Genomic DNA, 20,742 nt, shown 5'->3' on the forward strand with positions numbered 1-20,742 from the left:
GAGAACTCCTAGTGTGATAAACATCTAAGATTCACTCACTCCTATTAAGTTCCTCTCTTAAAATTAGACCTAACAGTCACCAAGGTTAACACTATCCCTCAGGATATCACACTCCAGCCATTCCCTTTCCTAGAGTCCTGGAAGTATAATGGTAGGGAGCCCTTTCCCACTCAGACTCTATCCCTAACCATCCTTCTCTATCCCTGGAACCCTCACTCTCAGGATTCCAAGCCCTAACTGACTCAGGAACTCATGAAACCCAATCCTCTCTTGGACTCAACTGTTCCCTCAACTGTCTACATTCCAACTGTCAACATTCCAACTGCCAAAACCAACAGACACATGGAATGTTCAAAAGTCCCAGCCCACATTCTATTGGCTGGACCTCAGCTGCCTTCTGATTGGTCAGCCGGGTGTTCTATGCACCACACCCACATGTGAGACTCAACTTGATACTTGACTTGAAAGTATCTTGCAAGAACTTGAGAGTTGACTTGAAGTTTGAAGGTAGAGCCTTGAGACTTGACTTGAAACTTGGACTAAGAGACTTGAATGAATCTCTGCTGCATGGTATTTCAGAATTAAAAAGCAAAACTTCTCTTTTTTTCCCTAAACTAAACCCAGGCGCTTTACAGACTGCCCAAAAGGGTGGCCTTCCAGCTCCCTCATTTGCTGCGCAGAGGAGCCTCAGCAGCCAAACCGCGCGACTCCTCCACGTAGAAAAAAAATGCATAAATGGTGCTGAGACGTGTGGACGCTAAGTGTCTGCTACGTCAAAATGGCGGCACCCATGTAGAATGGGTGCCGCCATTTTGTACGTGCTCGGCGCGTACTAGGGTTAGGGGCATCCGGAAAAGATTCCCCTTCCTAACCCTAGTATTTGCCGAGCATGTACTTTTGGCACGTGCGGAACGCACCCCAGACTACCACATTACTGCAAACGTTAAAGGCCTGTTGCAGTGGGTTTACCCTGTTGTTGTGGCTAAATATGGCCTCCTCTTCCTCTTCCTTCTCCTTCTCCTTCTCCTCTACCCCCACCCCCACCACACTGGGCATCTTCTTGATGAACAAGTTAAGGAGGAGGCTGGATTCCATCCAACAAGTTCTCCCTTCTCTAATCAAGTGGTGGATTGGTGGGATTTCCCCTGTTTTTTTTAAACATAATTCATACACATCTTGACCTTTGTTAAAATGAGGCCAGAATATTTCCTAGACAGGATTCCTTAATTCATAAATATCTGTGAATTGTATATTAGCGGGTTAGTAAATGTTCTTCTTCATGTCATATAAATGTGTTGCCCCAGTTTCCATTTTTGAAACAAAAATGTCATTCAGTCAAACTCATTTGTACCAAAAAGGAAGCACACAATGACATTTTTGTTGTTTTAGGGGCTATACAGACTGGCACTTTGTGCCGGCTTGTGGGCAGGTTGAGGGCTGAGCGTCCGCACGCTCCAAGCCCTAATGATTCTGCCCAGGTGCCATTTTGTTGTACACCCTTCTAGATGGCATGCACCATGATTATGCATCTCTGGCACAGAATGCAAATGGCACAGGGAGCAAGAAGAAGCCGCTGTGTGCAGTTGCCACAGCACCCATCTGGGGCGAAAAGGGGCAACTACATGCCATCCATTTGTATAGCCCCATAGTTTTCCAGATCTAACAATGCAACAAAGTGTGTTTCCCTATGTATTTATAATACTTTTAGAATGGGAAATTGCAGTGCTAATTGCTATGTCTTCAATTCCACAAGAAGAAGATAATGAGGGACACTTTCTTTGTCATTTTATTGTAATATTTTTGTGTGTGGCTTTGAAAGTGCATGGTATGCAATTAGAGATGATGCAGGCACAACTTTTATATCTCCGGAGTGCACCATTCCACATAAAATGTTGTATTAGAGTGCTTGACTATCTATCTATATGTGATTGGAGAAGGGCTGTTTAATATTTTGCTGTTGCTAACTAATGTTTATATTTCAATGCAGTCTAAATTCCTCAAACAACTTGCAAATTACTCACATTGACAGGACAACATTGGAAATAACAATTGAAGGGTAGGAGCCAAATGTGTGTGTTTGTGTGCATGCAAATAACATGGTGGTTAATGGGAGCTTTAGTCCATGGAGAGCATTGGATTGGAGAAGGGTGAATTAACTTTTTAACTTCTGCAGTTAATCTGAAGACTCCAACATACAATCCTTTGCCACATTTCAGAACTTCCCCATTCAAGACTAGATTAAACAAGCCTGAGACCCTTAAATTTCAAATTTAAGTTTCAGAGATCTAAAAGCAAATCATTTCTTTGTGTTTATATTGTAGCAGTCCATCAAAGTCTGAGATTCTAAACTCTACTTCAGTTAGTTTCTGTACATGCTGGCAATGACTCCAAAGCAAATGAGCTGTTGTTCTGCAAATGGCATATAAAAGAATCACCACCTTGCAGAGATGAGAGAAATAACTTTCAGGAATTGAAGTTACCAAAATCTTCATCCAGCATGATCACTTTTCCAACTTTTGCTTCCCAGTGTTACACTTTGTTGGAAACAGAGTCAGTTCACATTTCTTTGCAGCTCTGTGCTTCATTCATCATGAAAATATCAAAGAGGGATACAGATCAGCCCTTTGTGCTGGCCTGTGTGTGGACTCACTGTGTAGTGTCTGCACACTCGATGTCATTACCCTGCTTCATTTCGGTGTGCCCCCGTTACATGTGCCACTGTGACGCAGCAGCCAAAGTGCAGTGTGGAAGGGGCATCATCATGGCGCACGGCCTCATCTATGACGCCCATTCCAGAATGCTGAAAAAAAGCTGTTTTTCATGGCTTCTTTTTGTGCCCTCTGGAGTCTGCAGTGTGCGGTTGCTGCAGCTGCAGCCTCAATCCGGGGCAAAAAGGGGCAACTGCATGTCGTCTGTCTGTATAGCCCCTAAATTGCTAAAAAAGATCACACTGGGCCAGTACAGACAGCCCTTTAAGACGTCCTCATCACGTGCTAGGGTTGCCTCGGGGCGGTGATTCCAGATGCCCCTCAACCCTAGCACATGATGAGGACATCAAAATGGCTGTGCCCTATACACATGGGTGCTGCCATTGTTATGCAAGCATCATGCAGTATCCGCACGGTATCTGCATGGCGCCATATGGGGCTTGTGTAATGAGTGCACCATTCAATAGAATTTATTATTTGCCACCTCTTTTATCTGTCTATTGAATTTATATCCCACCTTTTCAAGCACAGGACGCAAGGCAGCTTGCCACAACTTAAAATAAAATGCAGCTAAAATCTTATTTTACAAATGTTAAAAAGCAAAGAAACAATTATATTTAAAAGACAAAGTCGAATAGTTTAAAACACACATTTGAAACATAACAATAAAACAAAGATGCAACATACCCAATTAAAAGACTCTTCAGCCAAATATGTATAACCACTGGTGACCTATCCAAATAAAAAGGTGGGGTTTTTTGTCAGTAGAAAGAGAGCAGAGGTCACCAGCCTACCGCTTTCAAAACCAGCCCAGGTTTTCAAAAGAGCAATAAGGGACAGTTTAAATTCATGACATACAGTCAGTAAGTAATGATTAAGAAGTTGGTGCTCTATCTAAATACCAAATGAAGGCATTTGTTTCTGTTAGCTGAGCCACCTGTTTCTCTGTAAAATTAACCTATTGTCCACATTTATAAATTCCATAATGCACAGACACTTCTGTCGTTATGAAGGGCCCACACCCCAAAACAAAGGATTTTTTGACCCCTTGTTCATTCTAAATAAAAGGAAAGACTTTCCCCAAATGATAGACATCCCTTATAATAAGGGATACTTTTCACTTCTATAAGGAACAAGCTTTCCAAATTTCAACTCAAAAAAGGACACCTAGGCCGATTGGACCTCCTGTGGAAGGACTACCACAACCTGTGAGTAGTCATTGAGAAGGGTTTCTCCTACATTTTCACCAAATGTGCCTGTGAAATAGTGAGATTGAGAGAAACCCCTCCTACAAAGAACTTAAAACTCAGGCAAACCTAAGGGCTAAACAGATAGCCCCAAAGGAGTGGCTTGCCACTACACTATTGAGTGCTGGATCAGGGCTGCAGCAACCACAAGCTGCAGCCCCAATCTAGTGATTTGCTCGCTCCAAAAGAAGCGGCAGAAAGCTGCTCCTTTTGGAACCAGCAAAAAGCCACCCTTGCTGCCATAGCGGCGGCTTTTCCCCATTACTTTGGCATAGTGTGTTTAAATGCAGAACCACATAAATATCATGATGCCACCTGCCATCTGGCTGGGCAGGCAGTGTAATGCTGGCATTGGGATAGAGTCATGGTGGGGCGCGGGCAGTCACCATGCCCCCACTCCACCCCAGTGTCGGCATTTCTTGCTGGCTTGTATAGCCTGTGTCTTAAGAAGATGCAGTCTTTCAGGTAATCTCTGAGTGCCTCTGGAAAGTGTACAAGCAAGATACAGTGCCACCCCATCCCTGCTTCCAGCATCTGGTGTTTTACCTAACAGTACAAACTATCAAACACTCTTAAACATGTGTGAGTGACACTACATTTGATAGTCCTGTACTTTAGAGATCTGTACTTAGAAAAGACACAACAGTTAGAAGAGAATATGGAGAAAGAGAATAGTTCCCAACTGGCAAGGCAGTCAGGCGAGTCTGAATATTGTCACCCTACTTGTTCAACTTCAAAGCAGAAAATATCACAAGAAGAGCAGGTTTAGAGTCAGAAGAAGGAGAAAAGAAGGAAGGAAAATCACCTATCTAAGATATGTAGATGAGATCATACTATTAGTGGAAAACATCATGGACTTGGAACAATTAATAAATAAGGTTAAGGAGAAAACTGCAAAGGCAGGCTTGCAGCTGAACATAAATAAAACAAAAATAATAACCATGGAGAATATGCACAAATTCAGCCTAAATAATAAGGAAACTGAAATAGTTAAAAAGAGTTCCCATACCTTAGATCAAGCATTGATCAGAACAGAGACTGCTGTCAAATAATCATAAGAAGACTAGCAATTTGAAGGGTAGTGATGAAAGAACTAACAAGATCCTAAAGAGTAAAGGTATACAACTGAGCACTAAAATTAGAATCAACCAAGCCACTGCATTCCCCATCACCATGTACAGATGTGAAAATGGACAGTGGAAAAAGAGAATAAGAAGAAAATAAACTCATTTGAAATGTGGTGCTGGAGAAACATGCTGAGAATACCATGGACAATCAAAAGGACAAACAAATATGTCCTTAAACAGATTAAGCCTGAACTCTCCCTAGAGGCCAGGATGTTCATACTGAGGCTGTCATACTTTGGCCACATCATGTCAAACATGACTCATAGAAAAGACAATAATGCTAGCAAAGATAGAAGGCAGCAGAAAAATAGGAAGATCAAACAGCAGAGGGATAGACACAATTTGGGAAGTCATGGACCTGAATCTACAAGACTTGAGCAGAGTAGTTGAGAACAAGGGGCTTAGAGATGTCTCATGTACAGACTTATTGAATCAAGGTCAAATCAGGGGCAGCTAACGACAAACTACTTTTTAATATGAACTACTTGATAAAACATGTTTCTCTTCAGCATACTTTTGAAGCAGCCACTGGTACAAAAGGAGCAATCAAAACCGTTATATCTTTCTAAAAAAATACCCTAAAATATATTATGCTACAAAGCTCCATCATCACCATCATCATCATCATCATCATCATCATCATCATCACCACCACCACCACCATCTCAAAGTTATATCACACACTATCAATAACAACTGCACCATTCATTCTCTTTGTACTGTCAAAGAATTACAGAACTGTAGAATTGGAAAAGACTTCAAAGGTCAGCTGGTCCAGTTATGATAAAACTTTTGCTTCTGACACTAATTAGGAAAAAATAGGTTGAGAGACAGAAACTTTACACTGTCTGAAAGTTATTTTATGGAAAAAAAGAATAGAACAGTCTTTACTGCGGTCGTAAACTTCATAATATTGGTGTCTATCCCATCCTTTGCCAGGGGCAGTTGGGTTTTGAGGGGGATATTGTCTTGGGATAGTTTTTTTTAAAGGATGCTTAAATTTTCAGTATTGACACCTGTGTTCAAAAATTCACAGGAAACACTGAAAAGTTGTTGAGACTGATGTCATAAGCTTCATGTGGGACCTCAAAGTAACTTATTGCTTCATTGAGTCTACTTTCTCATTGCTACCTAAACCTTGGACTGTAACAGTTCTTATAACCAAAGAGTCTGCTATATATAATTGCTGTAATCAAAGAGTTCACTTCTTTATAACCTATATCCTCCTTATTTGCAAAGTATGCATTCCTCTCATAGCCTAGCAAGTTCAGAAAGGAACCAAGCAGAACTTCAGTGGTTCAGTTAGCCATTCTGCCATGTTTCCTCCATCACCTTTGTTACTATTTCACATCTCCAAACCTTTTGTGCCACCAAATCTATACCCTTCCTCAGTTTATAACCTTCTTTATTAAGGCCAACCATTCATGCTCCATATTCTTTCAAACTCCTAAGGTGTAAAAGAAGAAGAAGAAGAAGAAGAAGAAGAAGAAGAAGAAGAAGAAGAAGAAGAAGAAGAAGAAGAAGAAGAAGAGCAGCAAATTATGTAAACACTTGGAAGAAAATTCTGAAATGTGGTTATTTAGCATAAGATGTTGGATAGGATAGAAACAAATGAACGAAATTGGAATACACTACCAATTTCACATTACCTTGGTGCAAAATTACATTTTTAGAGGTGCAAATTATAGCCACATTTTCATGCTCCCCCTCTCGAAGGTGATACATTTACACTATTGAAGGATATGCATCAGAAAAGCTTCAGAAAATCTGGCACACATTCCTGATAAACTAATGGAAAGTATTTATTTAAAATAATGTCCTATTCTTTGATTGCCTTTGAAGAAACATATTCCAGTACTACCATTAATGTTCCATCCATTCAGCATCCGTCTAATTTCCACCTAAGTTCTGATTTCAAAATCTATTTTGTCAAGGCACAAGCTTTAACACAAACCAACAAAAGTCCCAAATGACAAAAAACCCAAGATGTAAGAACACAAAACCAAACTGAAGGGTTCTACCAAAGAAAATATTTATGTATGTAAAATATATCCGAATAAAATGTAATGTGAATAAAATGATATCCGAATAAAATTTTACATTTTATTCGGATATATTTTACATACATAAATATTTTCTTTGGTAGAACCCTTCAGTTTGGTTTTGTGTTCTTACAAGCTTTAACACATCATTTGTAAAAAAAATAAAAATAAAAATAAGGCAGATGGACCAGCAGATCCAGAACAAGGCCAATCTATACAGAGGAATAGGTTTCCAGTTACCATATTTCCATATTTTACCTGGCAGGGAAGTATCTTAAAATTATGATGTATATTACATGTTGTTCTAGGGGGCATACAATATATTTTAATGGTTTTTAATGGTTTTTATATGGTTTGCAAACCACTTTGATCTATGGAAAAGCGGTATACAAATAAAATTTATTATTATTATTATTATTATTATTATTATTATTATTATTATTATATAAGGTGGCCAACAATGTACAATTGTCCCAATATCCAAATTTTGCATCCCCTGGATAATATATGTGTGGCATTTCAGCTGTCTATGTACTGAACTAGATTAGCCTTCAGAACATATCATACCTTTTGTGAGCCATCTTGGGTCCAATTTAGGAAAAGGCCACCTATAAATAAAAATAATAATTAAAAATTAGATAAGCCCTGAGATTCAGAATGGTTCCTTTCCGTTTTTATGGCCACCATACCTTTAGTTTAATTTATGTTTATGCGGAACGTATTGTGTCCATACACTTTTATGGATGGTCTTGTATACTTCTTGCAAATATATGTAGATTGGAACAGGGATGGGAGGTAAATCCATTTCCATTTGTTCACTGTGCAAGTCAATGTGCTTTACATCATTTAATAATTACTAACCCATAAAAATTCTATCATTTGCACGATAATTACTATCAGATTTGCATTCCTTTCCTCTTATCTTTTCTTTAACCAGGGACCCGTGCTCCTCTGAAGAGTATTTCTAGGGTTTCCAGATCTCAGAGCTTGGTACTGAGTCACTGGTTTTCATGAGTCATCTCTAGGCAGAAGAAGAGGGTGTACATTCTCAGGAAATAGTCAAGGGATGTGTGCAAAGCTCAGCTTCTGCATCAGCTTCTTGAAACAATTTGTGGGGCTTAACTGAACTGTTGCTGCAACTTGCAAAAACTCGTGCTATGCATTTACTTAATTAGCCCCTTCCTTCCTTCCTTCCTTCCTTCCTTGTAGTGATACCTGGGGTTAATCCTCGAATTCCCTCCGCATCCATCATCTGGTTAGAAGCAAGTAGGCTACATTAAATGTTCATTATCATTTCTCTCTAAGTAGATGAGAAGAAACAATCTTTTCATTTCACCTTGATCTAGAAACAGCCCCTGATTTCTTTCTTAATTTCCAGACAGGACACTATACCTTCCCTCCTGCCGTGCTTCACAGTTCAGTGACAAAATGTGAGCAACTGTAGGTAGCAGTTGATGCATAACACTTAATGGCAGCAGTAGGAGGATTCCTAGGCCTCAGGTTTGGGTCCAGAAATCTCATGGCCTGGGATGAGCCTGAACTGGCAGCCTTAAGTGTTTTACTATACAGTTTATCACATGAACTTTAAAACTGGCTTAAACCTGCTGGGCTGCAGCCGGGACATGGGATGGAGGCAGGGATTATCCCAGCTGTGCTCCATCAGCACTTTTTTGAAGTCTGAAGCTTTATGGCTTCTAAAAAGTGCTGGCAGAGCACGTCTGGGACCAGGGCTGATGGCAGCTGGCGATTAGGCAGTGATTTAGCATGCAGCAATACCAGCCTCCATCCTGTGTCCCGGCTGCAGCCTGGAAGGCTTGAGCTGGTTTTAAAGTTCATGCAATAAGCTCCTTTATCATGTTATGATAGAAATTATTAGCATCTTGTAGATTCTTCAGACATTTTTAACAATTTTCCCCAGGCTACATTGCCAGATAAACATTTCATAATGAATAATTCTCTTTCTATTTGATTATACATCTTTAAAGCCAAATGAGGATTCATATTCATTTGGTCCAATGACCCTTTCTTTTAAGATAATTATGGTAAATTATCAACATGCTTTCTCCTTAACAAAGATCAATTCTGAATTTTCCAGAACAAGGAGGCAGCTAAAGCCTCAGAAAAGAAATATTTTCTTATTGGCAATACTATATAATACCCATTATTATAGTTTTTCCTCATTTGTTCACAGCGCATAATGCATTGTTTGTCTGATTTTACATGCAGTAGCAAACATGCTGCTCTGTGAGATGACCAAGCAGGAGAAAAGACTGAATTTTCAAAATCACCTTTAATTAAAAATGCACTTTTATTTAATGACTCTGGCCTAGATCTAATGCAAGTCTAGCAGAGCTATTACAGCATTTAACTGTAATGCAAGACAACATATACAGTGTGCCCGTGTTGTACGCGGATGCTTCATATGCGGCTTTCAGCATATACTGGAAGCTGCACCAAAAAAAAAAAAAAAAGGCTCGCACCCTCTGGAAAAAATAATGGGGTGTGTGGCTGTGGTTTGTGCACGGCGCCGCACAACACTACACAGCAAACATGCACCCCATTACTTCTAATGGGGCTCGAGCTTACACACTTTTTCTTTTACTCGGGGGGGGGGGGTGTCCGGAACTGATCCCTCGCAATGCATATACAGTGGGCCCTTCTTTTATGCATCACATTGAACCAGTGGATGTGCAAGAGAAAACCCCATTGCATCTGTCTACCACACTAACTCTACAACTTACTTACTGCTAGTTCATTATTTTGCTTTGGAATACTAGCATATGCTGTGACCAGTGATACCATGGCAGTGTATAGTGTGATATATTTCTGCATATAGGATAGCCTCAGGAATTAATGCCCATGAATGCACCTGCTATGTTAACTAAGGCATTTTGTGTCAATATACATATAAGTAATTATATTCTTCCATGCTCTCAATATAAGCACTTAAGTAAATCTTTAGGGGAAGAGCTCTAGCATACTGTTTTTCAGTTCCCTCTTCCCCAACTGAACATATTAATTGGGGTTCATCACATGTACTGTAGTTTATCTGCTACTTACTGCAGTGGTGACATTCCTGGAGAGCTAGTCACCACTACAGTAAGCAGTGTATATAAAACTGTAATAACAGTTTAAAAGAGCTGAGCATCCTTTGTAATAAGAGTGTGATTGCTTTTCAGTTCTATTTATTTTAGGATTTCTTCTTTTTCTCCATAAAAGTTCACAGTGAAACCAATGTGTGGTCAGATGTCTGTGCATGTCCGTGTACACAACACTGTTGGTTATATAAGCATGATAGCAGATTGATAAAATACTAGCTATCTTGAGAGTTAGAAAAAATGGAAAGCAATCAGCTTAATATATTACACACCACTCATATACACATAATTGACACAGGCATTACAAGAAAAATGTGTAGAAGAAATTATGTTATCTAAAAATCATTTAAATCATCCATAGTTTTATGAAAATCCTTTTTTTAAGGTTTGCTGGCCCTTTAGAGATTTTCAAACTGGAGGTAGCATATATTTTAGCATGAGTAAAAATATTCAGCCCCATTATTATGTGTTTTAAGCAAAAATGCCAAACGCTCAAAAATATCAAGAAAAAGTAACATCATCAAAGGAAGTATCTGCAGGTTTTTTTAATGGAGTACATGTAGGTAATCACTTCAGGCAATTAAATTAACTTTCTACTAGAAGCATAGCCACATAAATTAATAACCATATATTAATAGTCATAAATAAATAACTGCAAGAGAAAAATGAACAATCTCATCTGAATATTCCATTTATCTTTCTAAGCTACAATGACAATGCCACCTGCTACTATCAACATCTTCTAAAGTATAATCATTTTATCAATGCCAAATGACAACTAGTTTGATTGCATATAAGAAGGATCACCAAATGAAAACACACCAACCTCGTAAAATATACCTAATTTGAATAAAGGAGAGATATGATATTCAGAACAGAACCCAGCAGAGTGCCACCATGTGAAACAGGACTGACAAATTACAAAATCTGACATATGCTTTGAATGACAAGTATTTAGTCAAGGGGTTATAGCTATAATTTAAGCAACCAAAGCCATGCCCATGGCTAGAGATGTCATGCTGCTTTCTATGAAGATGGTGCAGTATCTTGCTGTTCACTATGGCCATTCACTATCTGATCAGAAACATGTAAAATATGCGAGCAGTGTTCAAAGTAATTCTGTATCATATTTTCTGTAGCAACACTTTCCACCAGTGTTCCCAGATTGTTTCCAGGATCTTGCTTTTTTTTTTTCTTCTTCTTTTAAATACTGGACAACAAAATAATGTAAGATAAACATCTATGTGATTTATATCATGACCCGTTCCTATGAATGGGTTCCAAGGTAGCTTACAATGAATCAAAACAAATACAATTAAAATGCAACCTGGAACAAGCACATTCTAAAAAAATAAAACCCCACAATCTGAAAAACATCCACAGTGACCGAAAGCAGAAAAAGATCTACTCTGTTAAAGCCCCTTCAGCAGCAATGATGTCAGTTGATAAAGGGCTAGCTGAATACAAAGGGCTTGGGCTGTTGGTGGAAAGGCATCAAGGAGGGGGAAAAATCCAAATTCTCCCAAAGAGAGATACTGTACATAGTCATGTATAAGTCTAGAAATTTTAGTCAAAAATTGGTCCCCAAAAGCTGAGTCAACTTTTCCATGGATTAAATACTGTATTTTTAACTTTTATATATAAAAAGGAACCATTACCTGGTGAAAGGCAAGAGTGTAGTCTGTCCTGATCCCACTACTCTCTCATCAATCCAGCCTTTAGTATGAGTAGAAACAGCCTCCTGGAATTTTGTCAGTCATTTGGCATTGTTTTCCTTTGCTTCAGCCATTGGATCCTTTGTTACATGCCTCAAAGTTTTACCCTTGACTTATCCACAGGCCATATCAAAATCCATAATTTTGGTCTCAAAACTTACCTTTGTTTTATACAGGAGATAGTTGAGTATATATGGTATCTTCATTGGCCAACCAAATGCAAAAAATACATCATGCAGACCTTTGAAGTTTCACTGGCTGCTTCATCAGGCAAAGATGTTAAAAATCATACAGAGAAATTTATCTTTTTGTAATATTTTATTTATAGTTTATTTAAAGATATATAAATCTATATGTGTTATTATCACTGTAAAACTAATACTATTATACAGAATTTATGATTATCGGTAAAATAAGAACCTAGGGATACATAAAAAAATAGTAATAAAGATGAAATAACGAAGATAGGAAGTACATGGATAGAAAATGATAAAATGTACCTTAGAAGAATCTTCTGATTTTTGTAACTATATTTGTTATATGTTGTGAATTTGTTTGTATGTTATTTTTGTCATTTTGGTTTTTCAATGTTTGTATATCTTTTAAATTTTATGAATAAATTTTATGAATAAATTTTTTAAAAAGGAGAGCAAGGGGATGAGATCCTGGCCTTCCAAGCAGGTTCAGACAAAAGCAAACACCTGCAGTCTCTCCTAGCTTGTGTATCCTTCCTGAAATACCTTTACCATCTTGATCACACTCGGTTGGTTGGTCCCTTGTGTCCCAATTTTCATCTGTGAAATGTTGGAAGGTATGAGAGCAGGGGACAGAGAAGCCAGCCACAGATTTAAAGGTTGATTAGGTGCTTTGAAATGGGTCTGATGTTTCGGGGTTAAGCAGGTGCAGGAGGCTGTTTGCTGGGACTCCAGGTCATTCATTTGCTTTGGACTGCTTGGTACCGTGTGGGAAAGTATGAAGGTTGGGGGGATTTGTAAAATTAAGATCTGGCAATGCACTTCCTATGATACTAAACTTATTCTTCAATAAACCTTTCTTGGCTTCATCCATAAAAAAAATCATACAGGAGAAGGAAATGGCAATGCTAGTCACATGGCTATATTTTGTCTCAGATCTTATTTCCATTGGCAGTTTAGATGGTATAGTGGGATCTCAATGCAGGCAGAGGCCACTCTTCTTCTTAGCCATGTGGGAGAATAAGAGACAGGTAATGAAATTTCAGTTCCATTCACAACAGAAAAGTAACTTCCTTTGTCGGTTGAGGAAGCCAGTGAAGCTTTGAAAGCTTGCATGATGTACTCTTTACATTTTAGTTGGTCAATAAATGTATTTTTCATTTGTGGATTTTGTATTTAGTTTTATTTTTCTGCATGGCCAACCCCAAATATGTTTTCAGGGAGAGAAGCAGTCTAGCCTCCCTCTCCCCCAGAGGAAGCCCACAGCCTGGCAGCCGCTGCCAAAAAAGTCCTTTTGTTACATCCCCACTAGACAACTGTTCTGCAATTCTGTAAGTGCTAGACATCAAATAAAGAATTCATGAACACCATATTTCACACATTAGAGGCTCCCATGTCTTCAGCTGTCTCAGGATCATCGTGTGTGACTGGGTCTCTGTCAGAAAAAAAGTAGTGTGAAGCAGTCATCACTTTTTTGTGTCACAAATGCTCTTATTGCCAACTTCCTACTACTTCTAATTATGCTGCACAGCATTTATTGACACTGAACTGCTTATTCCTGTTTGTTCTATATCAATTCAAAAAGACCTGGCTTTTATAGTTCTGCATTTCTTTGAGAAACGTCCTGAGCTATTTCTAGAGTATAATCATGACTCCTGTCAGCTTTCCTTTTTGCCTGGCTAAACCGGATGAGCTTCTTTAACCTTGTCTCATATGATAAGTTCTCCCTTCCTCTGTTCACATTAGCAGTTCTTCTTTCTATATGTTTTAGCAGCAATGAAATTGTAGTAATGCTAGATACCATACCAGAACACTACATATCCAACCAAAGAAAGCACAGTGTTAATTAGACCAGGAATGATAAACATTGTTCTAATGCAAACCTGTAGATAAAATGGAAGTGATTAATTCTGACGAGAAACAGGATCTAGGAAAATGAGCCACATTGTATATCCTTGGTAATCTTCCTACTGCCTTGCTTATTATCCTAATGCTTTTCAACTTTCACTGTACTCTTAGAATCCACTGCATAGGTACAGTGATGGCTAATTAACAAGCACACAGTAGTTTGCAAAGTGTGGAGTAAAAAATGAAAATGGAATGAAGGCCATCGTTTTGATAGACAGTTTTGCTAATTTGGTGGGAGAGAGGGAGAGATTATGAATCCTCCACTTTTCTATTGTAAGACACAGCTATTTGATTTCCTAGACCCAAAGGACCTTTCAGTAGCAGTATGCCAAATGAAGAACGCAAATGAGAAAGCGTACCAGGATTGTGAATTAGTTCAGGGAAGATGTGAGAGACATATTGGTGGCATGTGACTGGATGAGATATGCTCAGATAGGAACTTTGATGGCTGGAGATTTGCAGGCACTTGCAGTACATCTACAATATAGAAATGATGCACATTGGGACCACTTTAAGGGCTATAGCACCATCCTATGGAATACTGGGATTTGTTGTTTTACATGGCCTTTATCCTTTTCTGACAGTGTACTAGTGATTTACAAAATGAATACTCCAAGGATTTTGTAGGATGAAGCCATGGCAGTTAAAATGGTGTCAAATTGCCTTATGTCTACAGTGTTGATGCACCCTTGGTCTCTAGGGCTCAAAACCGACAGGCCCAAAGTGCAATCTGGGGGTGTGGCGTTCAGATGAAAAATACCTGCAATCAGGCCGAAGTTGCACCACAGCTGCCTAAGGCAACCCGAACCCAGCTGCCAAAGGAGTGCAAAAAAGCACTCCTTGCTGGTGATCCATTGCAGATTGCTGCGGCAACCTACATCAGAATTGCAGCATCTGATTGCCGTAGTCCTACACCAAACAGGGAGTAACCAGTACTGGGTGGGCAGAGGCTGCTCCATGCTGCCAGTCTGCTTTACCCCCAAGTCTTATGATCCCATGTGTTTGTTGCTTTAGTAAGATGGCATGGAGAATGGGGTTCTCCCTTAGGAAAGCTACAGGAAATATCCTGGAAGGTTTCCCCCCCCCTTTTTTTTTTTAAAGTAGTATAATTCAGACATAAGCTTCACTGTATATTATAATAAATAAAGCATAAGACTTTTGTTATACACACTCAGGCACATACGCACACAGGCATAATTAAAATCAAATATATTACAAAGCTAGTTGGACTTGTATGCATGTTTATATATATGTATGTATGTATTTTATATCTGGCCTTTCTTCCAGCATAGGACCCAATGCATTATAAAAATTTAATTGTATGTGTGTTTTTTTTAAATACAATTCTTTTTTTATTTTATTTTTTATTTTTGTAATAACAGTGATTTGCTTTGTCTTGTTTAGCTGTGCTTTGCTGTGGGCTACCTTTCTGTCTACCTTGCTAGACAGAAAGCAGAATATAAAATACATTCATACATGTATTTAGAATTACAAGCTCACTAAGAATGTGTCATCTTCATGTGAAGTCCCTGCCTTACCTTCTTCATTCTCAGCCTTCACTCTGTTCCTATTTTCACACATTAGCTGCTTCCACAGGGGAAAAAATCTTCCAGAATTGCACCTTAAAGATATCAGTTATCTGTGACTACACCACCAGTCTTGTTGGCCTGATCATCATCATTCCTTCAGCCAATTTTATGGAAAGCTACCATATCTTATCTTCTACTGTTTCCATGAGCCCTGCTGGAAGTGGGCATTCCTTTTGCTACTCTCCTCTACCTTTTTGTTCTTGTTCGAGTTGGCTTTGACTCATGGTGGTGCCATGAAATGAGACATCTCCAAGACCCCCTGTCCTCAACTGCTCTGCTTAAGTCTGACAGTCTCAAGGCTATGGCCTCCTTGATTGAGTCTTTCTCTCTTTCTAATGATATCTACTTTTCTAGTATTATTATCTTTTCCAGTGAGTCATCATACCTTCTCATGATATAGCTGATATGGCAGCCACAGTTCAATCATCTTGGCTACCAGGGTTGATCAGGCTTGATCAGGCTTGATCTGTTCTAGAACTGATTTATTTGTCTTTTTGGATGTCCACAGAATTTTCATCATTTTTGTCCAGCACTACATATCAAATTAGTTTATTTATCAGCTTTCTTCACTGTCCAGCTTTTGCACCGTACTTGGTGATAGGAAATACTATGGCTGGGATGATCCTTACTTTAGTGTTCAGTTTTATATCTTTGCACTTAAGGATCTTACCTAGTTTTTTTTATTAAATATCCTCCCTAGTCCGAGTCATCTTCTAGTTTCTTGACTGCAGTCTCTGTTCTGATCAATTATTGATCCAAGTTACGGGAACTATTTCAATTTTTATGTAACTCCCCTGTGGTCATTTTTCCCCTCTTAATGTTCAATAGTAAGCTTGCCTTTGCACTTTGTACTTTGACTTTCCCTAGCAGTTGTTGTTTTCTGCTAGCATTATGGTGTCATCTGCTATCTTAGATAGTTGGTATTTTTTCTTCTGATCTCCATTCCTCTTTCCTGCTAAACCTGCTCTGAGCATGATGTTTTGTGCCTACACAATAAAAACATAGTATGGTAGATGGCAGCCTTATCTGACCCCTTTTCCAATTAGGAAACATTCTGTTTCTCTGTATCCTGTTTAAACTGTAGCCTTCTATCATGTGTACGGGTTATGCATCAAGACATTCAGATGTAACGGTACACCCATATTTTTCAGATAAGTGCTTAGCTTTTCATGATCTATGAAGTCAAAGCCCTTTAGCTGCCATGGCTCAATGCAATGAAATTCTGGGAATTGCAGCTTGTTGTGGCACCAGAGCTCTCTGACAGAGGAGGCTAAATGACTCACAAAACTACAGTTCCAAGAATTCCCTAGCATTCAGCCAGGGCAATTAAAGCAGTCTCAAACTGAATTATTTCTGCAGTGTGGATGCAGCCTATATTGATTGATTTATAGCAGTTCTATGTCATGTCACCTGTTCCTGGTGATTTAGTCTTCCCAGTTGCTTTGAGTGTAGCTTTCACTGAATGTCCAAAGAAGATGCCCTTCTCTTTCTTTCTTTCTTTCTTTCTTTCTTTCTTTCGATTTGCCTATGTAGAAGTGAAGGAATCTTGGTTGAGGACAGAATCTTGTGCATGAATGCAATGATACTATGAACTGCAGCTGCTTTTATTAAGCTGCTATTATTCTCCCCCCCCCCCCTCCACAATGCAATTAACATTATGTACAACATAAGTCTTACACTGTGTACGTGTAATATGCAAAACAGGTTTTTCCTTTACTGTTGGGTTCATCCAATTACGCATTTTTAAAAGCATCTGATTTATAATAGAGAGTGAACATCTCAGAAGAGTATTAAAAATCGATGCCAATTTGATTGATGACCTCTTTTTATATGTATGTATATCTAAAAGAATAAAATCAATGACTGATCTGTTTCATTTATTATTAGAGTTACTTCCTATTTTTCCCCTCTTATGCTCCTAAAACTAGGATCAGTGGAACATAAGGCTTTGATCAAGTGGAAACTATGCTACAACTTTGTATATCTGAAATTTTACTACTACAACTTTGCATATTTGAACTTCTACTGCTGCAGCTCTGCATATTTAACTTTTTGCTAGAAGGGTTCATTCCCACATTCTAGGAATGCACCACCACTATTTGATGAATCCTGAATCCTAAACCAGAATCAAGCAGATTCTGACAGATTCGGTTTTCATGTGGAAGTAAAGGAAAGCTTTTCAGACATGCTTCTAGATAATTCTGGATACAACTTTGTGAATGATTCAAATGGGTGAATGACCTGGGAACAAATATTATATCTAAAAAATAAAATCTCTCAAGCTCTTCATATAAGGAACTAGCTAAAGCAGGGAGAGGAGGCATGAAAGAAGAGGGATGCAATTTTGTCAATCTTCCAGCCAGGGAATAACTTGATAAGGGCCTCTTTCTCTTCCTAATTACACTCTTTTGGGGAGTGATGCAGAAGGATCTCACCAAGGGTTGCTCCTGTATTATAATAATAATAATAATAATAATAATAATAATAATAAGATAATGATAATAATAATTTGACCTTTAATTGATTTGTATTGTATTGTGTTGTAGTTTTCCATTGTTATATTGTATTTCTTTATTGTTGTAACCTGCCCTGATTCCTCATGATTGAGCGGGCTATAAATAAATCCCTATTATTATTATTATTATTATCATTATCATCATCATTATTATTAATTCTTTACCCTCCTCTCCCTTTGAATCAAGCTAGGGAACAACAACAAATCAACAATTAACAACAACAATTAAACCACATTAATTAAAATATACAGCAGTTTAAAAGGACAAATAAGACATACACATTTTAAAACAATCTACATTTAAAATTCAACATTTTAATTTCATGGTTCATGTTGTGAATCTCCTATGAAATCCTGGGATTGGCAGTCTAGTGAGGAGCCTTTAGACTCCTCAGCCTCAATTTCTCTGGTGTTTCTGACCAAACTACAGACTCCAGCATTCCATACGATGCAGCAATGGCATTTAAAACAGGGTCAAAACTCTATTATTTTAATTATTGAATTTATATTCTGCCTTTCTCCCAAAAATGGAATTCAAGATGGCTTACAATAAACCATTAAACAATTATACAGTCTATCTATCTGTCTATATATCTAGCTATCTTCTATATATGTGTTTATATAGTGTTCATATACTCCATATTTGTATGTCTGGGAGTCACAAACCTAAAATTCTATAGATGAAATCTGGTGATATGTTGTGTACAGTCTATAAATGAAATGAAATTAGGTAAAGCAGCATTCGTGATTAATTAATTCAGAATCTGAGAAGAATTTTAAAATGATGTTACAATGTTAGACTAACTTGAATTATGCCCCCCCCCCAATCCCAAGCTGTTCTCTTTATGCATCGGGATTGCTTTTGTAATTTCACCTGTTTAATCAAAGTGTATGTAACAATCACAAAACTGTGTATATTTACATGGGTTGGAAAAGATTACACAGTTCTAGTGAAACATCTTATGTAAGCAAATTTTCTGATGAATTTCTATTGTGTTTTATGATATAATCCTAAAATATAAAATTACATTGGATGCCTCTTCTTTTTAAAATCTTTCTTGTATTAATCCTCCATTTCTAATCAGAAACTTTATTTTAATTTTCCAGCTAAAGCAGCTTTACTGGTTTACTTATTTTGCTTCTATAGTTTTATCTTATGCACAATTTATGTACTCAGAGAATGCTGATCTCCTGTCCCTGAAACTGTTTTATGAATTAAAATAGCGACTGACCTAGAATCTAAGCAGGAGGCAACCAGAGCAGCCTACAAAAAGACAATCTTGCTATCAGCAGTCTTTAATGATGTAAGAATCTGGAGGGATTTATGCAGGTATTCAGAGCAAACTGGAGCAATGTCTATGGCTATCTGAAAGAACCAATAAGAGAGCTAGCAATGACAACAGAGAAAGAAGACAACTTATCTCCTTGCTGGCCTCAGCAAGGTAATCTGCAACAGCTGGGAAAAGCTTAGCTGGCTACCATGGAAAGCCAGCAGTTAAAAGGGGGAGAGAAACAAGTAGAGAAAAAAGAAGGGGTTGATGTAGCTTTGCGTGTAAGCAGGCCAGGCTGTGAGACCAGAAGCCCTACAGATCTCCCTAGGATCACTGGGCTAGAAACTGTTGCAGGAAACTGTATGGACAGCATAGCCAACAGAGGAGACATAAGAGTGATCACTCTACTCCATGAACCTAGAGGTAACAGGCTTGGCCAGCCACTGAGGGGAAGTCTATGGCCTCAAACAGATGACCCAAAAGGATGCATCAAGGTCGCTAAATGTAGCTCAATACCAGCCATGATAGGAGCAGTTTCTTACCACTCCTTTTTCTTGCCCATTGAGGATCACAGCAGTGGGCCTCTGGGCGCTCCTACAGCCCCGTCTTCTTGAGCCCAATATAAGATAACAGGAACTTTGAAAAGGGAAAGTCCTTTACAATAAAGGAAGTAAGATAAGGGATTTGCAAAAGACTGTTATAAAGGCTCTATCCAGACAGGACCCACTATTCTAATGTCAGGATAAGAAAACTTTGACCAATAGAGTATCTTAGACTATAGCACCTGTTATAGGCTCATGGCCTTCCAAGAGCAGGAAGGGGTTGATGTTCCTCTATTGGGGCAGGAGGGACACCACAAATGTGCAAATTGTCTGTCTGTCTGTCTGCTGGTCGGTCTATCTATGACCATAACTATTGTAGGACTAATTTTGTGACTATTGAAAAAAAATTAACTAATTTATGAATACATCCTGAGTATACTTTATCCAGAATTCCAAAATCCAAAATATTCCAAAGCCCTTGATACTTCTAAATCTTTTGCAAGGGTGGGCCCATTAAAATAATCCAACCAGGAGGTTACCTGACAGCAGAGATCATCATGACAAGACTGCACTAAGAAACAAAATGAAGAGAGTGCTTTGAGCTTCTGTATTCACTTAGCTCTATACTAGCTGTATTCCCCCAAGCTGTATGCCTTAAACTGTATATCCACAGTCTTTGTCACCACCAAGGTTTACTTTATTGGCTCTCATCCATCTCTCCTCTTCCTGAGTCCAGAAAGTGGTTCACCACCTTCACAACCATACCTGTTTCATTTGAAGTATATT

General features: G+C 38.5%; 1 long non-coding RNA gene across 1 annotated transcript in view; it reads left to right on the forward strand.

Annotated features, from left to right (window-relative positions):
- The first annotated feature begins 442 nt into the window (after positions 1–442).
- Positions 443–20,742, forward strand: part of LOC149321955 (uncharacterized) — a 153,146-nt gene continuing 132,846 nt past the window's right edge. The window contains exon 1 of the long non-coding RNA XR_016279421.1: positions 443–507. This is a non-coding gene — a long non-coding RNA (uncharacterized LOC149321955). The remainder of the gene's footprint in view (positions 508–20,742) is intronic.

This window comes from Sceloporus occidentalis, unplaced genomic scaffold (assembly GCF_023333645.1).
Source record: "Sceloporus occidentalis isolate IW3139 unplaced genomic scaffold, rSceOcc1.0.p SCAF_1, whole genome shotgun sequence".
Classification (NCBI taxonomy): Eukaryota; Metazoa; Chordata; class Lepidosauria; order Squamata; family Phrynosomatidae; genus Sceloporus; species Sceloporus occidentalis.